Source organism: Stenella coeruleoalba, assembly GCF_951394435.1.
Source record: "Stenella coeruleoalba genome assembly, chromosome: X".
NCBI classification, from domain to species: Eukaryota; Metazoa; Chordata; class Mammalia; order Artiodactyla; family Delphinidae; genus Stenella; species Stenella coeruleoalba.
In genome coordinates this window covers 26,209,223-26,231,575 of record NC_137152.1, presented here as the reverse complement: position 1 = coordinate 26,231,575, position 22,353 = coordinate 26,209,223, and positions in this window count along the sequence as shown.

The following is a 22,353-nucleotide window of genomic DNA, read 5'->3' as shown; positions in this document are numbered from 1 at the left end:
AAAAAGAATTAAGTATGTGTAGATTTTATGTCCCAATACAAGCACATATCATTTCTTCCTCTGCACACTGATCACAGGATTCTATTAACTCTATTGCTGTCAGGTAGAATTGACCAACAAATTATGTGATATTATTTGCATTATTTTCTGTCAAAATACTAAGAAGTTATAATGTTTATATCATGCAAAGATCAGACTGACCTCTAAATCATCCCTGCCAGTTTCTACTCTCAGTTATTTACTTAGGTCTCTTCGTTTGTCCAGTCATCCTGCAAAGTCTTACTATTTTGATTTACTTCAGCCTGATGCCCATCTTTCCTCCACTTGGAAAGCATGCTTGGCACGTGGCGCTGGGAGGGGGGCTGCCGTCACGGGCATCCTCTGTGCCACTGCAGGAGCATCCCTGTGTGACTGGGAGGGACCGGAGTGGCCGTCTCTGAGGAGGAAAGATTGGAGTTTCCCTCCAGAGTGGAGGGCGGGGTCAACCACGGGCTTGAGCAGTGATGTGTCTCTTGGTCTCTTCTGCTGTCTACCTCTGCTCATGAATTTGTAGGCAGTAATCAGGTCAGAGAGTCATGTGATTTAAAATTTTAGGCCTGCAAGGGCTTTGAAGTCCATTTTGTCAACCCCCTCAAAGTCCACTTAGATCCCTTCTGTAGTATCTTCATATCAAGAGGCCATTCTAGTGCATCTTTCCCCTTAGAAGAACGAGCATTCCATCTATTTGAGGAGAACTTTATGAGGAATTTTAGGCGCTGCCTTTAAGTGGGATCAACATGTACTTGAAGACCTGTATAAACTGTGAAGTAGAATTTCAATTTAGGGAAAGATTCTCCCGGTCTGTCATAAAACTGAAGATGGGACTGTATCACCTAGAGAATAATAATACTAAAACAGTAAAATAATGGTGATAGCTAAATTCATTAAATCTTTAATAAGTGTCACTCCAGCACAGTGAAAGGTAAAGTAAGCCCTTCACTTATTGACTCGTGTAATCTCCACAACACATGCATGTGGGATGTACCGTTATTCCCAGATGGGCAAACTGAAGCTTGAAGAAGTTGCAAATGTTGCTCAAGAAACTATTACGGGGGCTTCCCTGGTGGCGCAGTGGTTAAGAATCCGCCTGCCAATGCAGGGGACATGGGTTCAATCCCTGGTCTGGGAAGATCCCACATGCCGCGGAGCAACTAAGCCCGTGCGCCACAACTACTGAAGCCCCCTGTGGGCCTAGAGCCCATGCTCCGCAACAAGAGAAGCCACCCCAGGGAGAAGCCACCCCAGTAAGAAGCCTGTGCACCACAACTAGAGAAAGCCCGTGTGCAGCAACGAAGACCCAACACAGCCAAAAATAAAATTAATTTTTTTAAAAAAACCCTCTCTTTAAAAAAAAAAAGAAACTATTACGTAGGCCACATGATCACTGAGCTTTTCCAAAAATAATGTTATCTATGTATATACTCCTCTGGAGTTTACACACTTGTTTGGTTTTCGTTATTTCCATTTGATCTTCTTCCTCACATGCTCACGAGTCTGCTCCACACCTATCTTACCTGCCATCTACTTCTGCGCCTTTCACCAGAGAAACTGGAAAGCACTATCTTTAGAATATTATCTACATCTTAGAAACAAGGAATTCGAGTCTGGGCCTAAATGCTGCCTCCATAATCTGTTCTGGGCCAAAGCAAGTTTGTTATCCAGGTAAATGGGGGTTTGCATGAAGAAGCCAATCGTCTCCAGTATTCCCAAGAAGCCCTCCACGTGGTTAGTAACTAAGACCCTTAGCATAACCCCCTGTCCACATCCCCCTCTCCTCGCTGAAGTCACAGTGAAGCCAGGCGGAGCCGGGAGCGGCGAGGCTCCTTCCTGGCCACTAGAGGCCAGCAAGCCACTGCCCAGAACCTCCGAGCTGGAGTGCGCCGCTTCAGACATCATGAGGCCGGTTCATTCAAAAGGAGGAGGGTGTTGCTAGAATGCTGTTTAAAGGAAAACGTCCCATGTATTTTCAGTGCATACTACTGAGAGGCCTCTAGTTTTCAAGGCTTCCTGAGACTTCCTTGCAAGTCAGTCTTAAGCAAATTAATCAAGTAGAGAATGTGTCTTTGGGGTGTCTGTCCACGTCTTCTAACAGCCCTGTGTGCTCCTTTGCAGCATAATGCTTTCCTTCCTCCCCATCGCGGTGTGAAATAAAAAACAACTTTGAGTGTTCTTCCTCTCCTCCCCCTGCCCCCATAATTGTTTGATTTCCCAGAAGCAATCATGAATGTTTCCCTCCTTCTCTTGAGGCTAAATGGCCCATCCCTCCCTGTCTCTTTCTATTGCCCCTCCTCCTGCTGTGTTGTCCTCCTAGAAGGGGAGAGAGGGAGGCTATTACGGCCTCAGAGGAGAAGGGAGAGCAGATGGGAGAGGGCTTTCCCCAGCTGAGCACTGTGCTGCCCTGCTCTGGGCTTCCTACGGCTGGACAGCGGGGGCCCTCTTCAGTGTTCATTCTCTGAATTTTCAAGGACATTTGAGAAGATAGACTTAGCAAATATATACTGAAGTATTTAGGGTACACAGTGTAGACAATTCAATCTCAAATGGTTTAGTGTGTGTGTGTGTGTGTGTACACATATATATACAGACACATATGTGTGTGTGTGTGTGTGTGTGTATCTATAAAATCATTTGAGAGCAATGGAGAGAGTGTATATTTATATATATATTATGTAGAAGGGGGGATTAGAGTACAAATGATAAAGCAAACGAGGCAAGATGTTAACGATAAATGACTTTGGATAAAGGGCCAGCAGTTCTATGTACTATTCATGTTCTTACAATTCTTCTGTATGCTTGAAACTACCTCCAATAAAATGTTAAATGTAAAAACTACTCTTTTTAAAATGAAGTTTTTAAATTTATTTTTTTAATTATTTATTTATTTGGTTGCATGGGGTCTTAGTTGTGGCAGGCGGGCTCCTTAGTTGAGGCATGTGGGCTCCTTTGTTGCGGTATGCGAACTCTTAATTGTGGCATGTGGGATCTAGTTCCCTGACCAGGGATCGAACCTGGGCCCCCTGCATTGGGAGCGTGGAGTCTTATCCACTGTGCCACGAGGCAAATTCCTAAAATGAAGCTTTTGTGTGCAGTCATCTAGTTTTTAAACCATGCTGTCCACTTTTCCAGGAGGTGTGGCTTTGGGGTGACTCTGACGCCCCTGAGTTGATGGAGTGAAAGGAGGGAGGACCCGAGGCCTGCTCCCTCGAGCCTGTCTCCTTTCTCACCCCCTCAGCCATCTCAGGAAATGGGCCACCCAGCCTCACCCATTCTCCCTCCAGATGAGTGGAGCTGCACGGAGCTTTTGCACTCCCAGCACATGCTTTGTCTCTTGTCTCCAGGTGTCTGCTTCGACTGCCTTCCCAGGCGGCGTGCAACAGTCCCGACAAGGTGCCAACGTGCAAGGGCTCCATGAAAGGCAGTCGGCACCACCTTCTTTTTTCAATCGCTTGTTTTTCTGCTGTTACCTTCTGGGAGAGTGACCAAGGAGAAGTAATTCAGATGGCTAAAGGTGGTGGAGGCTAGGGACTGTGTGTGGAATATTGTTAAAACAGCCTCAGATTTTTCCCATCCCCGTATGCGTGCCCCTGTTCGATGTGGCCTTGCAGATCCTTCCATGCAGAGGTGGCCTTTATTTTGCAGTCTGTCACTTCTGGGCCGGCTTTGTTACGCAGCGACCTGACCCAAGCAGAGGCTTGAAAACCCAAGTGCTAGAGCTTGCCTTCTCACTGTACTTGGACCCCCGAGATCATCATGAGGATAAGCCTGAGCTAGCGTGCTGGACGACGAGACACACATGCCTCAGCGCAGGCTGACACTGAGCCAGTTGCAAGACATGCGTGAGGCCATCCTAGCCCATCCATGCCCTGCTGAGCCACCAGCTGGCCGCGGATGGTGCGAGCTCAGCCGAGGTCAGAGAAGTAGCCCAGGCAAAAAGACCTACCCTGCCAGCCCACAGAAGAGTCAGAAGGTGTACCCGTTTGTGGTTTTAAGTCACTCAATTCTAGGAAGGCTTGGTCTGCAGCGAAAGCTAACTGCAAGAGGACCCATCCCCAGCCACCAGGAGTGATGTAGTTGAACTCTGAGGCCTTTACTGCAGCATCAGGCCAGACAGAGAGCCAACTGGCTTACAAGAGCGCGTGCCTTCCCTGGCTTCCCTCTTCATCAGCTGGTCCCTGGCCAGTTGTTACTGGCTGAGAGAAAGAACAGGAGAGTCCTGAGATGTGGAATATTATGATGAATTTATTTCTGAAATTTCTACTTAATCTGACCCAGTCTGCTTCCTCTCTAAGGCTGGAAAATCATTGTCCTGAAAGGAATCGTCCATTTTTCATTATAAACTACTATTCTCTTTAAGAAACCAAATAGTTAAAAGTATATGTGGCCTGCTTGTCTTGAAGACAGGTTCTATCTAGAGGGTGATATCTTTTTTTTTTTTGCCGTATGCGGGCCCCTCACTGCTGTGGCCTCTCCCATTGCGGAGCACAGGCTCTGGACGCGCAGGCTCAGCGGCCATGGCTCACGGGCCCAGCCGCTCCGTGGCATGTGGGATCTTCCCGGACCGGGGCACAAACCCATGTCCCCATGTCCCCTGCATCGGCAGGCGGACTCTCAACCACTGCGCCACCAGGGAAGCCCTAGAGGCTGATATCTTTATCAAGCAGTAGTCAAGATGTAGATGAGTACCAGAGGGATTACTGGAAAAACACCCTTCTGCTGTGTATTTCATAATAGCAATGGCCCCATCTATCTCCAGAGAGGGAAGGAGGTGGCAGCTGGAGAGGGCTTTCTAGTTCTGCAAATAAAGGTTTATTACTTTCCTCTACCTTCCATCAATCAGCTCAATGTTAGGAGAACTAAAAAGGAAAAAGCAAACCTAATCTTTGTGTCTGCTCATAAAATAAAACCGGCAGAATATTCCCTCATTCCTGACCTTGAAAGTAACTTTTTCAAAGTTGGGTAAAACCAGGGAACGTTATTTGATTACACCCAGAAACTGGAAGAGAAGATCTGTAACTTTTAACCTCAGCTCAATTTTTCAAGCTGTCACAGTTCAAGTCAGTGACCATTTATGAGCACCTACTCAGCGCAGGGAGCAAGGCTGATGGTGCAGAGAACACAAAGATGGACAAGACACGATGTCTGCCCTCCCTAGACTCACAAAGTAGCGGAGTGAGCAAACGTACAACGAAACTATGCAGCAGAAGATGTTGGAATCAAATGACAAATGAATGAAGAACCAGGGATGGAGCAGATTAATTCTGACTCTGGGGCCAGGACAACTTACCAGAGTAGGTGGAGTCTGCACAGGAACTTGGATTTCTTGGGCAGGAATGGTAGGGAACATGGCTGCCTGAGAGATGCGAGAGCTGGAGCTGCTCTCTTGGATCGAGAAGTGGAAGTTCTATCTTTGGAAGCCCCGGACTTTCTACCCTTGGACTATTAAATGAAAGAGAAACAAGTTTATATCTTGTTTAAGCCACTGTTTCAAAAAAAAAAAAGTGGGTGGAGGTGTTCAAACAGGTACAAACTTCCGGTTATAAAATAAGCCCTGGGGATGTAATGTATAGCGTGGTAACTGTAGTTATTAATATTGGACTTCCCCAGTGGTCCAGTGGTTAAGACTCTGCACTTCTAATGCAGGGGGCACGGACTGATCCCTGGTCAGGGAACTAGGATCCCACATGCCAGGTGGTGTGGCCAAAAAAAAAAATAATAATAATAATAATAATACTGTAATGCATATTTGAAAGTTGCTGAGAGGGTAGATCTTAAAGGTTCTCATCACAAGAAAGCAACTTTCATAACAAAATATGGTGATGGATGTTAACTAGACTTACTGTGATCGTTTCACAATATGTACAAATATGGAATCACTATGTTGTAAAACTGGAACGAATATGTTATATGTCAATTGTACCTCAATAAAAAAAACAGTGGTGGGAAGGGAATTCTAGACAAAGACGAGGACATAAGGAAAGGTAGAAAACTAACCTGTTAAGCAGAACAGAAACTGCAAGGGTCCATTGAAGGCTGGGCAGCAGGGATGGAGCGTGGAAAGGGGAAGGTTGAGAAGAGATGGTTGGAAAGGTAGGCGACGGTGCTGTAATGGAGGACCTGACTGCGTGCTTCAGATTGTATTTGAAAACATAATTTTTCACCCAGAGAATTTTCTTTGCTACTGCCAGGGGCATGGGGGCACTAGCAATTCAGGATCACTCTGTCCAGTTTTAGGGCAGAAGCTTTTCTGATCCTCTTGGATGACTTGAGTCTGGGCTGCAAGTTCATGGTAGGTTTGCTTCTGGCTTTTTCTGACTCCTAGAGTGGTTTACCAGGGGCCTCATCCCTGACAGGCCCTGGACTCTGACTTTCATCTTCCAAGCCCCGAGAATCTGTCAAAGCCTAATTCGCTGTCTCAGCTGCCTGGTCGGGATTAACAATGGCCCCCGAGAGGCAAAGCAGCTGAGATGCTGCTGTCACCTTTCTGAATTTCCTTTCAGATAAGTCTCTCATCACGGTTTTGTTACCTACTTTTGTTTTGTTTTGTTTTTTTTGCGGTACGCATGCCTCTCACTGCTGCGGCCTCTCCCGCTGGGGAGCACAGGCTCCGGACGCACAGGCTCAGCGGCCATGGCTCACGGGCCCAGCCGCTCCGCGGCATGTGGGATCTTCCCGGACCGGAGCACGAACCCGTGTCCCCTGCATTGGCAGGCGGACCCTCAACCACTGCGCCACCGGGGAAGCCCGTACTTGATGCTTTGAAGAAGACTTTAAAAATATTTTGCCCAGCTTTTTTGTCTGGAGCATTATACTGAATTACCTAGTTTTCCTTACAGGGTGTGGAAGTTCTGCTGAGTTGCTCCTTTATTTATGAGAAAAAGCAATCTGAAGTGGACTCTCAGCCCTGCTGAGCCATCCTAATCCATTCAGTAGTTAACTCACTCTCCCTTTTTCTGAGACAATGAAAAATACCTGCTTCTTTCTCCTCAAGTGTTCAACACCCCTGCTGCTTCCTCACTCTCAGCTGGTGCTCTCAGTTTGAATTACACTGAAGTATGAGAAACAAAATGAAGAGAATGGCCCCGTCTCTCCACCACTTGCCCATGTATTCTTCCTGTACCGTGGATGAAATGTGTGAACTCCCACTAGGACCAGGTGGTCTACTTATCCCTGGATCCTGTCCCCTTGTGCCTTCTTAGTGATTTTCTTCTGTCATTTATCCCTTTGTCACGTATCATCTCTTTTTCTTTTTCTACTGTATCATCATAGAAACATGCCCATCACATATTTAAAATGTCTCATTAAAACAAAACAAAACAAAACACCAACCCTCTCTTAACTACGTATTCCCATTCAGCTAAGCAAAACTCCCTGAAGGAGACGTCTCTCACTTGATTCTTTCTTTCTTTTTTTTTTATTGTGATTAGTGGTTTTTTTTTACATCTTTATTGGAGTATAATTGCTTTACAATGGTATGTTAGTTTCTGCTTTATAACAGAGTGAATCAGTTATACATATACAGAGGGAAGAGATATGGGAACTTGATTCTTTCTTAATCTCCCACTCTCTCATCAGCAGATCCCAGTTATGTCTTCTTCCCCAGCACTCTGCTGAAATCTCTCCTGTTATGGTTGCTCATGACCTCTAGTTTGTTAAATCCAAAAGTCAGTTCTCAAGTGGCTTTTAACATAGTGGGTCTCTCTTTCTTGCCTTTTAACTTCTTATTTTAAAATAACTTTAAACTTACAGAAACATTGAAAGAGTAGAACAAAATCCTCCTCCTCACCCCCTCCCCCTCCTCCTTCTCCCCCCTTTCCCTCTCCCACCTTCCCCTCCCCCTTTTCCTCTTCCGCCTTCTCCTCCTTGGTACACCATACCAAGAGGCACTTAATGTCAGTCTGTCCCATTCTTGGTACAAAATAATGGCTTTTGAAGTCATCATTCCATCTAGATTTATTAGTTGGTATTAGCATGTAAAAAAGAGCTTTTTAATCTATCGATGTTATAGATTTTTGTTTTATTCAGTAGGTTATTATACATTGCTATCATGGTATATTTTGATGTTAAATTGTCCCACATTTGGCCAGTGGAATCCTTTTTAGGCTGACTCCTGTGTACTTTTGATGTACACCATAATTTTCTGACTAGTTTCTTTCTGGCACATACACACAAAATAACGTTTCAGGCTCATCTTATACTTTCTATGTCCTAGCCCTGGAATCAGTCATTTGTCCAAGAATCCTTGATTCCTTTTAGTGAAAATGATATTTAGAAACAAAGATTGGTGCTAGATGCTCTCATTGCTATTATGGTGTTTTGCTTCCCTTACAGTGGACAGAGCACTGAAAGAATTGGAATTCATTCCAATTCACCATGAAAATATTCTTCCTAGTCTTTACGCAATCCATATTTATATTTCCCTTCTTTAATACTGAGACACCTGGCTCCCAATATCATAAGTATATTTACTCATTTGCTGAATCCTACAACACACATTAAAAAGTTTCAGAATTGGGCTTCCCTGGTGGTGCAGTGGTTGAGAGTCCGCCTGCCGATGCAGGGGATACGGGTTCGTGCCCCGGTCTGGGAAGATCCCACATGCCGCGGAGTGGCTGGGCCTCTGAGCCATGGCCGCTGAGCCTGTGCTCCGCAACGGGAGAGACCACAACGATGAGAGGCCCGCATACCGCGAGAAAAAAAAAAGTTTCAGAATTGCAAACCCATACCATTAAAAAAATCTAAATGAAACCCATCCACTAAAGTTCAAGGTTAGTTTGCAGTTCTTTTTGTCTTTAGATTGAAGATAAATTGTCAAAGAGCTATGTTCAAAAGTTAACATCTCTTCTCAACCCTGTGTTCAGTGAAGCCACATCGATAGCTCAAAATCATCCATGAGAGGAGTGTTTACACCATGGAGATTGGCAAACGCTACAAATAAGGACTTTATTTCTCCCCCAGAGTGACATTTGTTAAACATTTTCTGGCATACTACTCACATAATTCCCTCAGATTTTCAGGCCCCAAACCTAAGAGTTATCTTTGATTACTCTTTTTCTTATATCTCTTATTGGATCCATCAAATTATGTCTGTAATCTAGCTACTTCTGTTATGGACCGAATGTTTGTGTCTCCCCTAAAATCTATATGCTGAAGCCCTAACCCCCGCAATGTGATTATATTAGAAGGTGGGGCTCTTGGGAGGTAATTATGTTTCAATGAGGTCTTGAGAGTGGAGCCCCCAGAACAAGATTAGTATCTTTATAAGAAAAAGAGAAAGCAGAAATCTCTTTCTGATTATACACAGAGAAGAGGTCATGTGAGCCCACAGTGAGATGGTAGCTGTCTTCCGGCCAGGAAGAGAGCTCTCACCAAGAACCAAGTCTGTTGGCACTTTGATCAGGGGATTCCCATTCTCCAGAACTGTGGGAAATAAATATCTGTTGTTTGAGCCACCCAGTCTGATATTTTGTTATAGCAGCCCAAACCAACAGAATTTCTTACAGCTCAAATCCTCTTCTAGCTGCTGGATCTTTCACCTCCACCACTGTAATCCCTTGTGATCTAGTCTCTCTGCTTCCACTACTGCCCACCTATAGTTGATGCTCTATCCAGCCATCAGTGCCGTCAAATCATGTCACTCCTGCTCAAAATTCTACAACAGATTTCCTCCCACTTAAAATGTAATCTCCTTACCATGGCCTACAAGACCCTACATAATCCACGCCCACCTACCTTATGACCTCATCTCCTACCATTTCTCCCTCCCCTGGCCAAGCCTACTGCTACAGTCACAGTGACCAGTTTGGTGTTCTTCAAATACACCAAACTCATTTCTCCTTCAGAGACTTTGGCCTTGCTGCTACCTATGCCTGAAACATCTTTTGGGGGCAAACTTTATATAGCTTTCTCCATCACTGTAATCAGGGCTCTGTTCAAATGTTACTTCCTTTGAGTGGCATTCCCTGAAAATCCCACCTAAGCTTGCGTTATTTGTTTCCACCTCTTTCAATCCCGTAAGCTGGCTACATTGTTTTCCTAAACATTTATCATCATCACCATCTCCACAAGGGGTTCCCAGTGGCTAGAATAGTACCTGGCACATGGCATTTAATAACTATTTGTTGAATAATTAAGGGAACAAATGAATTATAAATTTTTGAGCTTCAATCTTATTTGGGTGCTCATATTGCTGAGAAATCATTTTACTTAATTTCTATTTCTCTTCCTAATGGCTACTTCAGACATTTACTGTTCTCTTCAAATCTTCCTTCTTTTTAGCTTACTAGGTAGTCATAGAGAATATTTGTTTTGCTTTCTTAGCTTCCCAGAATCTTTGGAACACCCTTTCTATGCTCCAATCTCCCTAAAGTATAAGCCAGAAATACGCTTTCCAGTTTCCTTTGAAGCTAGAGTTAAGGCAGCACCAGTGCTGGCCTGTATAGCGTCTTTGTGCAGATTAGAAAAGGTGCCCCCTCTGGGTGGGTGCAGTCCCACAGGCTGACAGTCAAGTATGAATGTCGTGCTTTTATGCGGATTAGGAAAAAAGCCCTTACAGCTATAATGATATGGTTCCTAGTTTACTAAGGAGTTAATACTTATCAAGTAATTCCCGTACACTGTCAACCTTACCCTTCCCTCCTTCCTTCCAGCCTTGGAGCAGACACTGTCTCTAATGGCTTCAATCAAGGCTAACTTCTCTACACAGGCGCTTCTTCATATCCTGTGTCACAGCATCCATCACATCCATTATCCTCATTCTCTCTGGAGTCCTGATCTCCAGTCTGCTCCCTCCCCTCTGAATATAAATGGGTTCAAATTGCTGTCTTCTCTTGACATTATCACCATGCCTCCCAACCCTGAAAAACAGATGCCTTATCTATTCCTTGACCTCCTACCAAGGCTTTGAGAGCAGATTCTACCTCAAAGCTATTTCTAGCTACTGTAGCCCTTTTAATTCTAGAAGTCAGCAGCCCTTTATCATCTTCTTCTCATTATCTTTGACTTTTGTACAGGGCTGGGACACCCAGGGGATATCCCATTCTTCTCAAATGCTTCATCTTGTGGCTTCCAGCCCATCCTTTGTTTCTGATTTCCTCCTTATCTCTTTGATTGTTGCTTGCCTTTTCCTGATTCTTCTTCTCTCTCTTCCAGATCCTTGAATATTGGAATTCCCCATCATTCTGTCTTCAGGAATTCTCCCTTTTTACTTTAAACAGTCTCTAATGAAATGCATTTATTCCTGTATCATCAACTCCCACTTCCTAGCCAAGTATATAATCAAATCTACATTTTTGCTTGCTTTTCTGAAGCTTGAAGTCAGCAGGGTAGGCAGTTGGGAAGGGAAGATAGCTGTAAAATGGGGTGGATCAAAGGACCAACAGGAACCCATGAGAAAGGACTAGAGCCCGTGTCAGTCTCTCATGGCCTATCCCTACAACTCTTTTGATGTGGGTGTCCTACAGGAGAAGCTGGCATCCTTTGCTATGAAGTTAATCATACACCAGGTCCAGGAGTCAGGAAAGCAGAAGGTGGATAAGGTGGAAGGTGGAGCACCTGCAGGCCCAGCTGCTACCCCATCCCAACCAGTGAGCCAACACATAAGTGACAATGTGCATGAACCGCAGCATCGCCTGTGGCCCCTGCACTGACCTTCCAAGTATAGGAAAACAACATCAGCTTATGAATCTCACACATAATTTCTCTGGTGACCAACCCTAACCAGAAACATTCAGAGAAAGGAATTCTGGGAAATAGAGATTAATCTAGGTAAATTGATATATCACAAAGCCACCACACCATTCAAAATTGGATTCACTATCTTCCTACGTACTCTTCCTCAAAAAAGTGCTCTTTCTAACCCTCCCTATTTCAGGATTACATCACCATCCTTCTAGTTGTCTAACTGAGGAACTTCTGAATCATCTCTACCTTTTTTTCTCACCAACCCTGCCCCCTGCCACTCATGCCATATCTGGTTAGCAATCAAGTCTTGCTAATCCTAACTCATCGATTTTTTTTTTCACATTTATCATCTTCATGTGATCCCATATCCTAACCATGGTCCTTGGTCATGGTCCAGTCCATGAATTAGAAGCACTTGTCCCAGTGCCTCCAGTCCTTCCTCACCCCATTCACCTTCCATATAACCACCAGGATGAACATTCCAAAATTTGGATCTAATCATTTCATTTCCTTAACATATCTTCCATGGATCTTTTAATCTAGAGAATGAATGAAGACTCCTAAACATGTCGATTGGATTGTTGCTCCTAATTCTTTTTTTAAAATATATTTTATTGAAGTATAGTTGATTTACGGTGTTGTGTTAATTTCTGCTGTACAGCAAAGAGATTCAGTTATACACATTATTGTTTCTAATTCTTCACTCTCCCTATAATAGAATTATACATCCGCAGCCTTTGCCATGTGACTTTGCAATTCTTGCCATAATGTGAACTCAGTATACTCTCCCATTGACTTGCATGGGTCAATGGAATCTTGACTGATGTGATGTGAGCAGACTTTAAATGTGCTTATATGGTTTGGGTCCCCCTCTCTGGCTTCAGCTATTGTCAAGAGAAATGCATGCCCAGAAGTGTATGCTCTGTACAGGTGGCTATAGGTCCCAGAATAACACATGTGAAGCAGAACTGGTTTGTAGCCTGATGCCAAGCCCAGCTTAACCCAAGCAGGCCCAGCAAAATTGAACCCAAATAAGCCAAACCTCAGCTGACCCACCTGTGAGTTCGAAAATATGCTTGTTGCCATAAGCTACTAACATTTTTGGGGTTGTTCGTTACACAGCATTACTGCAGCAATAGTTGAGTAACACATGAAACGTATATGCCCTCCACAATCTAAACTGAGCCAGACTTTCAGTGCCAATCTCAAGGCATCTTCTCCCATATGCTCCTAGTAATACTGGTTCCCATATATTGAGCACCTACTGTTTTCATGCCAGGTTAACTTGCCCGGGTACCCAGCTAGTGAGTGAGTAGCAGAACTAAGATTCATGTATGTCATAGTCCAGAGCAGTGTGTGCTGTTCTCACATTTCCATTCTGTTAATCTGTTCTCCAGCCACAGAGTTAACTTGGCATTCACCAAACATGCCTATAACGTGAAGCTTGTATTTCTGTGTCTACTTTTTTTTTAACATCTTTATTGGAGTATAATTGCTTTACAATGGTGTGTTAGTTTCTGCTGTATAACAAAGTGAATCAGCTATACGCATACATATATCCCCATATCCCCTCCCTCTTGCGTCTCCCTCCCACCCTCCCTATCCCACCCCTATAGGTGGTCCTCTGTCTTCTTTTGTAGGTCAAGTCTCAGGCTCTCTTTTATGTATAACCTGATAATATTAATAATGAATAATAGTTATTGAGTGCTATGTTCCAGACACTTTTCTCAGTTACTTGTTTAGTCTTCACAGTGACCCTATGAAATAGGTACTGTGGTTATCACTATTACAGAGGAGGAAACTGAGGCATAGAGAGGCAAAGTAGCTTGCAAGATCACACAGTGAATCACAGATCTGGGATTCAAACCCAGTTGGGCTCCAGAGCCTGTGCTCTGAACCACTCTACTGAATCTCCATCTACTGATATTGGGCCTCTACGCCCCTGTACTACTCTGCACATACTTGGATTATAACTCTGCACGTTTCATGACGATTATTTATACTACTGTTTCTTCCACTTCACTCTAAACTCTTAGAAGTCAAGGACTCGATCATATGTGTCCTTATATGTCGGTGCCTTGTGAGGTGGCTGGCCCGTAGCTACTTCTCACTAAACGTTTGTGAATATTATTTGCTGTTGAACTACTTTGTCATTGGTCACATTTCCTCCCAAATTGCTGGAGAAGTGGTCCAAATTGCCTTTCTCTGAAACCTGAGAATGACACAACATATTTTGAAAGTGATTTATAGAAAATCATGTATTTCCTACAGTTGGAAGGGATACAATCATAGGAATTTTTCAGATTTCCTCTCAGGCACTTGTTTTTTAAACATCAATCAAAGAATCAGCAAATCATGACTGAGAGCTTCCTATGCATCAAAAACGGGCCAACCACTTGCGCTAGAGGTGGCGAACTAATTACTTTGTGCTCTGGTGGCAGTATTTTATTTTATTTTTCAGATCCAGTCTTGTTTTTGTGTCTTTGAGCTAGTGGGATCAATGAATATGGAAAGAAGTTAAGATAAAATAAAAATTTTACCTGACAGCCTTTTCTGGAATCTTCAATGACTCTGGGAGAGTTTATTGATTCTGAAAGAAAAATTACCATTCTCTTTCAAGGAAGGGTGAAACAAAGGATTTAGTGAATAAAAGGAATTAGAGCAATTAGCATAGCTTTTTAAAAATCCAGGATTATCTCTGTTGATTAGACTGCCGTAGAATTGTTGAAGGCAATGGAAATTATATATGTGAACTAGACAAGAGTTAGGTCTATGAACCAAGACCCACCTTTTTGAAGAAAAAAGCCCGGGGTTGAGAGAATTCAGTCATGAAAGTAAAGTGAGAGTTTCTGAAGCCTTCAAAGTAGAGTAGGAAATAATATTATTTTTTCTTTATAAAGGTTAGGTACTCCCAGGCATCCATTGAGATTTTCGATACCAAGTACAAGGTACCTGGTTAAAACACGATAATCAAAACAGAAAGAGAAACTAGAGGCAATATTTATTCAACCTATTAGACCTGTGAAAGTGAACAGGGCAGGTGGCAATGGTAAGTGTCGCTCTTGTTAAAGTTCAAAGTTCGTTAGTGGGTTATTTTCTTTCAGCAAATTGTGAATAGTTTTATTTGGTGGTGGGACATTTTTGGCAGATTCTTTGTCCTAACCAAACTGAAAAAATGCATACAATGGGATTCAAATACTTCAGCCCAGTTCATCAAGAAAAGAAATATAGACGAGCAACATTTTCTTTCTTAGTGTTAACTCCTTACTAGTTCTGTATGAATCTATTCAATGAAAAAAAGTGATTTTTGAATGGCCTTGTGATTTGTTTGTTCAAATATTGCCTGAGTTTTAGAGAGTTAAAATGCTCATTTCCATGGCAGACCCGCGTGTGGGAAAAAAAAAAAAAGCTCATTTCCTTATATGCATTTACTGTATCAACAGAATGGTTTGTAACCCAGATGTGGGGAATGCAATTGAAGAAAAGTAAATCTCAAGGTTGAAGAAGGAACATAATGATGAAAAACATAATTGAGGCAAGAAAGCATAGAGCTCAGTATTTTGTTAGTTTGGGTAATTAAAAAAGTTATATATGTAAAGAGGAAGACGAAAGATGGTGCTTTGGTGGTTCTTTGTGTGGTGTGATAGCACACAATGAATGGTACACAATTAGGGCCCATGTAAAGTCACGTTTTAATTAACAGGAGGGAGAGTTGTCTTTGAGTGTAGGCCTGCATTCCCAGTGTGCATTCATTTATTCATGAATATGTATTAAGTCTGGACAGTATGTTTGGTTGAGGACACAGTAACTCTTAGCCCCAAACCTGTCACTCTCACCATCTTTCCTTTTGGAGTGGAAGTCACCATCTATTTTACCTTTAGACCTGGCACAAGGAACAGGGTTCCTGCCCTGGAACCTGCCCAAGGGAGGGTCCCACTTAGGTCTTCTTTTGGTCACAGCCCTCACCAGGAGGTGCGGAGTCCATGGGACCAAGGAAATATGCCCGCCGAGAAGCTCAATCCACTGAGAGCTTGTGTGCGTTGAGAGCCTTTTCCCCCACCCTTCTAGACCAAGCTCTGGGTCAGGGCCAGTTTCATGGGCATACGCCACCTGTGCAGTCATACAGGGCCCTGTGCTCAGAAAGGTCCACCCTACACAGGGAACTATATTCAATATCCTGTGATAAACCATAATGGAAAAGAATATGAAAAAGAATGAGTATATGTATGTGTGTGTGTGTGTGTGTGTGTGTGTGTGTGTGTGTATATATATATATGTATAACTGAATCACTTTGTACAGCAGAAATTAACACAACATTGTAAATCAACTATACTTGAATAAATTTTAAAAAATAATAAAAAAGGCCCACCCTTGATTTAATGCTCTGCTGTTACTGTCTTGAAATTCTTAATAATTTTATTTTAGAACTTGTGTTTTGTGGATGAAGTCGAGTGGGACAGTGGACATGCACGTGAGCAGAGGAGATACACTGTGTCTCCTGTGTCATCCATCTCTGCTGCTCATTGCCACCGCTTTAGCAAATAGCGTTTGCAATGCCCTGTGAGTGCAGGATTCTGGTGGGCCTGCACGTGTGGGAGTACAGTGAGACTCAAAGCAAGTACTGGGTGAATGTGTTACATCTGTGGAAGGAAGTGAGGGCACAAACAACCTGGAGAAGCCAGGCTTCCTATTTGAACTAGCACGTGCTTCAAATGCAGAAAGAGGGCAATTCTAAGAAAGCACAAAGGACCAAAGAACCCTATCATATCCTTTCTTGCTCATTTACTTTCCTGTATTAATGAACTACTTTTGCTGAAAATGAAGACATAGAAGGAAAGGGAAAAACTCATAATTCCTATTCCTTTTAGTTCTACCTGAAGGTAGAGAGTACTGGTAGAATGTGCATATATCAAGAAGTGAAATAGAAATGGTTGAGTTAATTTTGCACAGGCTTTCCATTGTTCTGGTAAGAATGAGATACAAATGTACATACTGGTTATAAAATAGGAATTATATAATTTTGATGATTCTTCATGTGAGTTAAAAGCTCTTATATTTGCATCTCAAACTGGCATTGCACAATATAAAGATGAATGGTAAAAGTCATGCTAATAATTTTAAATTTTAATTTTTCTTAGAATGGTACTAAATAGCAAATAAACAACACCATGGCAAGTTGCGGGAGACCGTGGAAGAAAGGAGCAAGCTTTGTATTTTAGGACCCTTAGCACTTTTTTCCTGCCTTGTGTGCCTTTTCATTTTGCACTGGGCCACGCACATGATGTAGCCAGTCCTGCTCAAGATATCTGGGATACAAGAATCCCTTGGCTAAAGGGTTCTTACCCCTCTTCCAGACCTTTTTCCAGATGCATCCTCCTGATGCAGTGATGAGTGCATCATTGCTCTGTGCACTCCTAGGTGAGGGGTGCCCAAGAGGCAGCTGTTGGCACAGCTCTGGAAAGAGCTTGAACTTGCAGGCTGAGACACACTGTAGTCCGCTAAGTTTGGGTTGTTTGTTATATGACAGTAGAAAACAAGAACACATACATTGTCTTCTTATTCTATTTCCTTCAGTAAACTCTGTATGTGGCCCCTTGTTCACTGTTGTGTTCCCACCTACTAGCGCAGAGCCGGACTCATAGTAGACACTCAATAAGTACTTGCTGAGTTAGTGAAGGAGTGAATGAACAAACATGAACTGGAGTGTCCCTGCCTTCAATGGTTTAACACTTACAGTGGGCAACAGGCAATAACAATACCATGAAGTTAAATTTGATAACAGGTAATTGTAAAAAAATGAATGAATGACTGAATAAAGATAAGGCGCTGTAGGCTCACAGAAAAGTGGCCCCTAACTCAGCTTTGATACTGTCAAGGCCACCGGTCTTCAGCTTTGGGTGAACATTAGAATTATGTAGGATTTTTAAAAGCTGAGTAATTATGATTAAATTGGACGCATGCTAGATCAATGAAAATCAGACTCCCTGGGCGTGGCACCCAGATAGCAAAGCTTTTTTAAAGCTCCTCAGGTGATTGCGAGATGAAGCCCAAGCTGAGAACCCCAGGTCTATGCTGGGTTATGAAAGATGAGCAGAACCCAGGCAAAGGGTGGTAGGGGCAGCCGGGGTGGGACAATGATGTAGTAAGAGAAGAGATGGTGGACTGGAGGGTAAGTAACCTCCTTACATTCTTGGGGTCTCATTTATCTCACCTGTAAAATATGGCTAAGAATATTGAGCTCATTGGATGGTTGTAAGCAGTATAGAGTTGATTCCTATAAAGTGCCTGGTTCATAAGAGGTGCCCAGTAATACAGAAGTTAGAGGTTTCATGTGTGCAGCTGTTGAGGATTTGTGTCTTCCGTGTACGTTGTTTGGAGTGTGGAGAATCTATTACCAAATCTCTGAGCGCTTCTCCAGGGAGCCAAGGGAATGCTGAAGGGCTCCTTCCAAGTGGTATCTGGAAGCAGAAGCCAAAGCTTTCTCCCAAGGTCCAACAGGTCTCTGGCCTCTTCTTGTTCCTTGGTGGCAAGATTCCTTATAATCATTAGTTTCTGCTCTATTCTTTTTTTTTCTAATCCAAAGCCTATATTCAAATTTTTCTCAATAATAATGAAATCATACAGTATTTACACTAATTAGTACATCTTGTTTTTTTTTTATTTTAACATCTTTATTGGAGTATAATTGCTTTACAATGGGGTGTTAGTTTCTGCTTTATAACAAAGTGAATCAGCTATACATATAATATATCCCCATATCTCCTCCCTCTTGCGTCTCCCTCCCTCCCACCCTCCCTATCCCACCCCTCCAGGTGGTCACAAAGCACCGAGCTGATCTCCCTGTGCTATGCGGCTGCTTCCCACTAGCTATCTACCTTATGTTTGGTAGTGTATATATATCCATGCCTCTCTCTCGCTTTGTCACCGTTTACCCTTCCCCCTCCCCATAGCTTCAAGTCCATTCTCTAGTAAGTCTGTGTCTTCATTCCTGTTTCACCCCTAGGTTTTTCATGACATTTTTTTTCTTACATTCCATATATATGTGTTAGCATACGGTATTTATCTCTCTCTTTCTGACTTACTTCACTCTGTATGACAGACTCTAGGTCTATCCACCTCATTACAAATAGCTCAATTTCGTTTCTTTTTATGGCTGAGTAATATTCCATTGTATATATGTGCCACATCTTCTTTATCCATTCATCCGATGATGGACACTTAGGTTGTTTCCATCTCTGGGCTATTGTAAATAGAGCTGCAATGAACATTTTGGTACATGACTCATTTTGAATTATGGTTTTCTCAGGGTATATGCCCAGTAGTGGGATTGCTGGGTCATATGGTAGTTCTATTTGTAGTTTTTTAAGGAACCTCCATACTGTTCTCCACAGTGGCTGTATCAATTTACATTCCCACCAACAGTGTAAGAGGGTTCCCTTTTCTCCACACCCTCTCCAGCATTTATTGTTTCTAGATTTTTTGATGATGGCCATTCTGACTGGTGTGAGATGATATCTCATTGTAGTTTTGATTTGCATTTCCCTAATGATTAGTGATGTTGAGCATTCTTTCATGTGCTTGTTGGTACACTGTATATCTTCTTTGGAGAAATGTCTATTTAGGTCTTCTGCCCATTTTTGGATTGGGTTGTTTGTTTTTTTGTTATTAAGCTGCATGAGCTGCTTATAAATTTTGGAGATTAATCCTTTGTCAGTTGCTTCATTTGCAAATATTTTCTCCCATTCTGAGGGTTGTCTTTTGGTCTTCTTTATGGTTTCCTTTGCTGCGCAAAAGCTTTTAAGTTTCATTAGGTCCCATTTGTTTACTTTTGTTTTTATTTCCATTTCTCTAGGAGGTGGGTCAAAAAGGACCTTGCTGTGTTTTATGTCATAGAGTGTCCTGCCTATGTTTTCCTCTAAGAGTTTGATAGTTTCTGGCCTTACATTTAGGTCTGTAATCCATTTTGAGCTTATTTTTGTGTATGGTGTTAGGGAGTGATCTAATCTCATACTTTTACATGTAGCTGTCCATTTTTCCCAGCACCACTTATTGAAGAGGCTGTCCTTTCTCCACTGTACATTCCTGCCTCCTTTGTCAAAGATAAGGTGACCATATGTGCGTGGGTTTATCTCTGGGCTTTCTATCCTGTTCCATTGATCTATATTTCTGTTTTTGTGCCAGTACCATACTGTCTTGATTACTGTAGCTTTGTAGTATAGTCTGAAGTCAGGAAGCCTGATTCCTCCAGCTCCGTTTTTCGTTCTCAAGATTGCTTTGGCTATTCGGGGTCTTTTGTGTTTCCATACAAATTGTGAAATTTTTTGTTCCAGTTCTGTGAAAAATGCCAGTGGTAGTTTGATAGGGATTGCATTGAATCAGTAGATTGCTTTGGGTAGTAGAGTCATTTTCACAATGTTGATTCTTCCAATCCAAGAACATGGTATATCTCTCCATCTATTTGTATCATCTTTAATTTCTTTCATCAGTGTCTTATAATTTTCTGCATACAGGTCTTTTGTCTCCTTAGGTAGGTTTATTCCTAGATATTTTATTCTTTTTGTTGCAATGGTAAAAGGGAGTGTTTTCTTGATTTCACTTTCAGATTTTTCATCCTTAGTGACTTGTGGATTTGTGAATGCCAGAGATTTCTGTGCATTAATTTTGCCAGAGATTTCTGTGCATTAATGCCAGAGATTTCTGTGCCAGAGATTTCTGTGCATTAATTTTGTATCCTGCTACTTTACCAAATTCATTGATTAGCTCTAGTAGTTTTCTGGTAGCATCTTTAGGATTCTCTATGTATACTATCATGTCATCTGCAAAGAGTGACAGCTTTACTTCTTCTTTTCCGATTTGGATTCCTTTTATTTCCTTTTCTTCTCTGATTGCTGTGGCTAAAACTTCCAAAACTACGTTGAATGAGAGTGGTGAGAGTGGACAACCTTGTCTTGTTCCTGATCTTAGTGGAAATGCTTTCAGTTTTTCACCATTGAGGACGATGTTGGCTGTGGGTTTGTCATATATGGCCTTTATTATGTTGAGGAAAGTTCCCTCTATGCCTACTTTCTGCAGGGTTTTTGTCATAAATGCGTGTTGAATTTTGTCAAAAGCTTTCTCTGCATCTATTGAGATGATCATATGGTTTTTCTCCTTCAATTTGTTAATATGGTGTATCACGTTGATTGATTTGCGTATATTGAAGAATCCTTGCATTCCTGGAATAAACCCCACTTGATCTTGGTGTATGATCTGTTTAATGTGCTGTTGGATTCTGTTTGCTAGTATTTTGTTGAGGATTTTTGCATCTAGGTTCATCAGTGATATTGGCCTGTAGTTTTCTTTCTTTGTGACATCCTTGTCTGGTTTTGGTATCAGGGTGATGGTGGCCTCGTAGAATGAGTTGGCGAGTGTTCCCCCCTCTGCTATATTTTGGAAGAGTTTGAGAAGGATAGGTGATAGCTCTTCTCTAAATGTTTGATAGAATTCGCCTGTGAAGCCATCTGGTCCTGGGCTTTTGCTTGTTGGAAGATTTTTAATCACAGTTTCAATTTCAGTGCTTGTGATTGGTCTGTTCATATTTTCTATTTCTTCCTGATTCAGTCTTGGCAGGTTGTGCCTTTCTAAGAATTTGTCCATTTCTTCCAGGTTGTCCATTTTATTGGCATAGAGTTGCTTGTAGTAATCTCTCATGATCTTTTGTATTTCTGCAGTGTCAGTTGTTACTTCTCCTTTTTCGTTTCTAATTGTATTGATTTGAGTCTTCTCCCTTTTTTTCTTGATGAGTCTGGCTAATGGTTTATCAATTTTGTTTATCCTTTCAAAGAACCAGCTTTTAGCTTTATTGATCTTTGCTATCGTTTCCTTCATTTCTTTTTCATTTATTTCTGATCTGATTTTTATGATTTCTTTCCTTCTGCTAACTTTGGGTTTTTTTTGTTCTTCTTTCTCTAATTGCTTTAGGTGCAAGGTTAGGTTGTTTATTCGAGATGTTTCCTGTTTCTTAAGGTAGGATTGTATTGCTATAAACTTCCCTCTTAGAACTGCTTTTGCTACATCCCATAGATTTTGAGTCGTCGTGTCTCCATTGTTATTTGTTTCTAGGTATTTTTTGATTTCCTCTTTGATTTCTTCAGTGATCACTTCGTTATTAAGTAGTGTATTGTTTAGCCTCCATGTGTTTGTATTTTTTACAGATCTTTTCCTGTAATTGATATCTAGTCTCATAGCGTTGTGGTCGGAAAAGATACTTGATACAATTTCAATTGTCTTAAATTTACCAAGGCTTGATTTGTGACCCAAGATATGATCTATCCTGGAGAATGTTCCATGAGCACTTGAGAAAAATGTGTATTCTGTTGTTTTTGGATGGAATGTCCTATAAATATCAATGAAGTCCATCTCGTTTAATGTATGATTTAAAGCTTGTGTTTCCTTATTTATTTTCATTTTGGATGATCTGTCCCTTGGTGAAAGTGGGGTGTTAAAGTCCCCTACTATGATTGTGTTACTGTCGATTTCCCCTTTTATGGCTGTCAGTATCTGCCTTATGTATTGAGGTGCTCCTATGTTGGGTGCATAAATATTTACAATTGTTATATCTTCTTCTTGGATCGATCCCTTGATCATTATGTAGT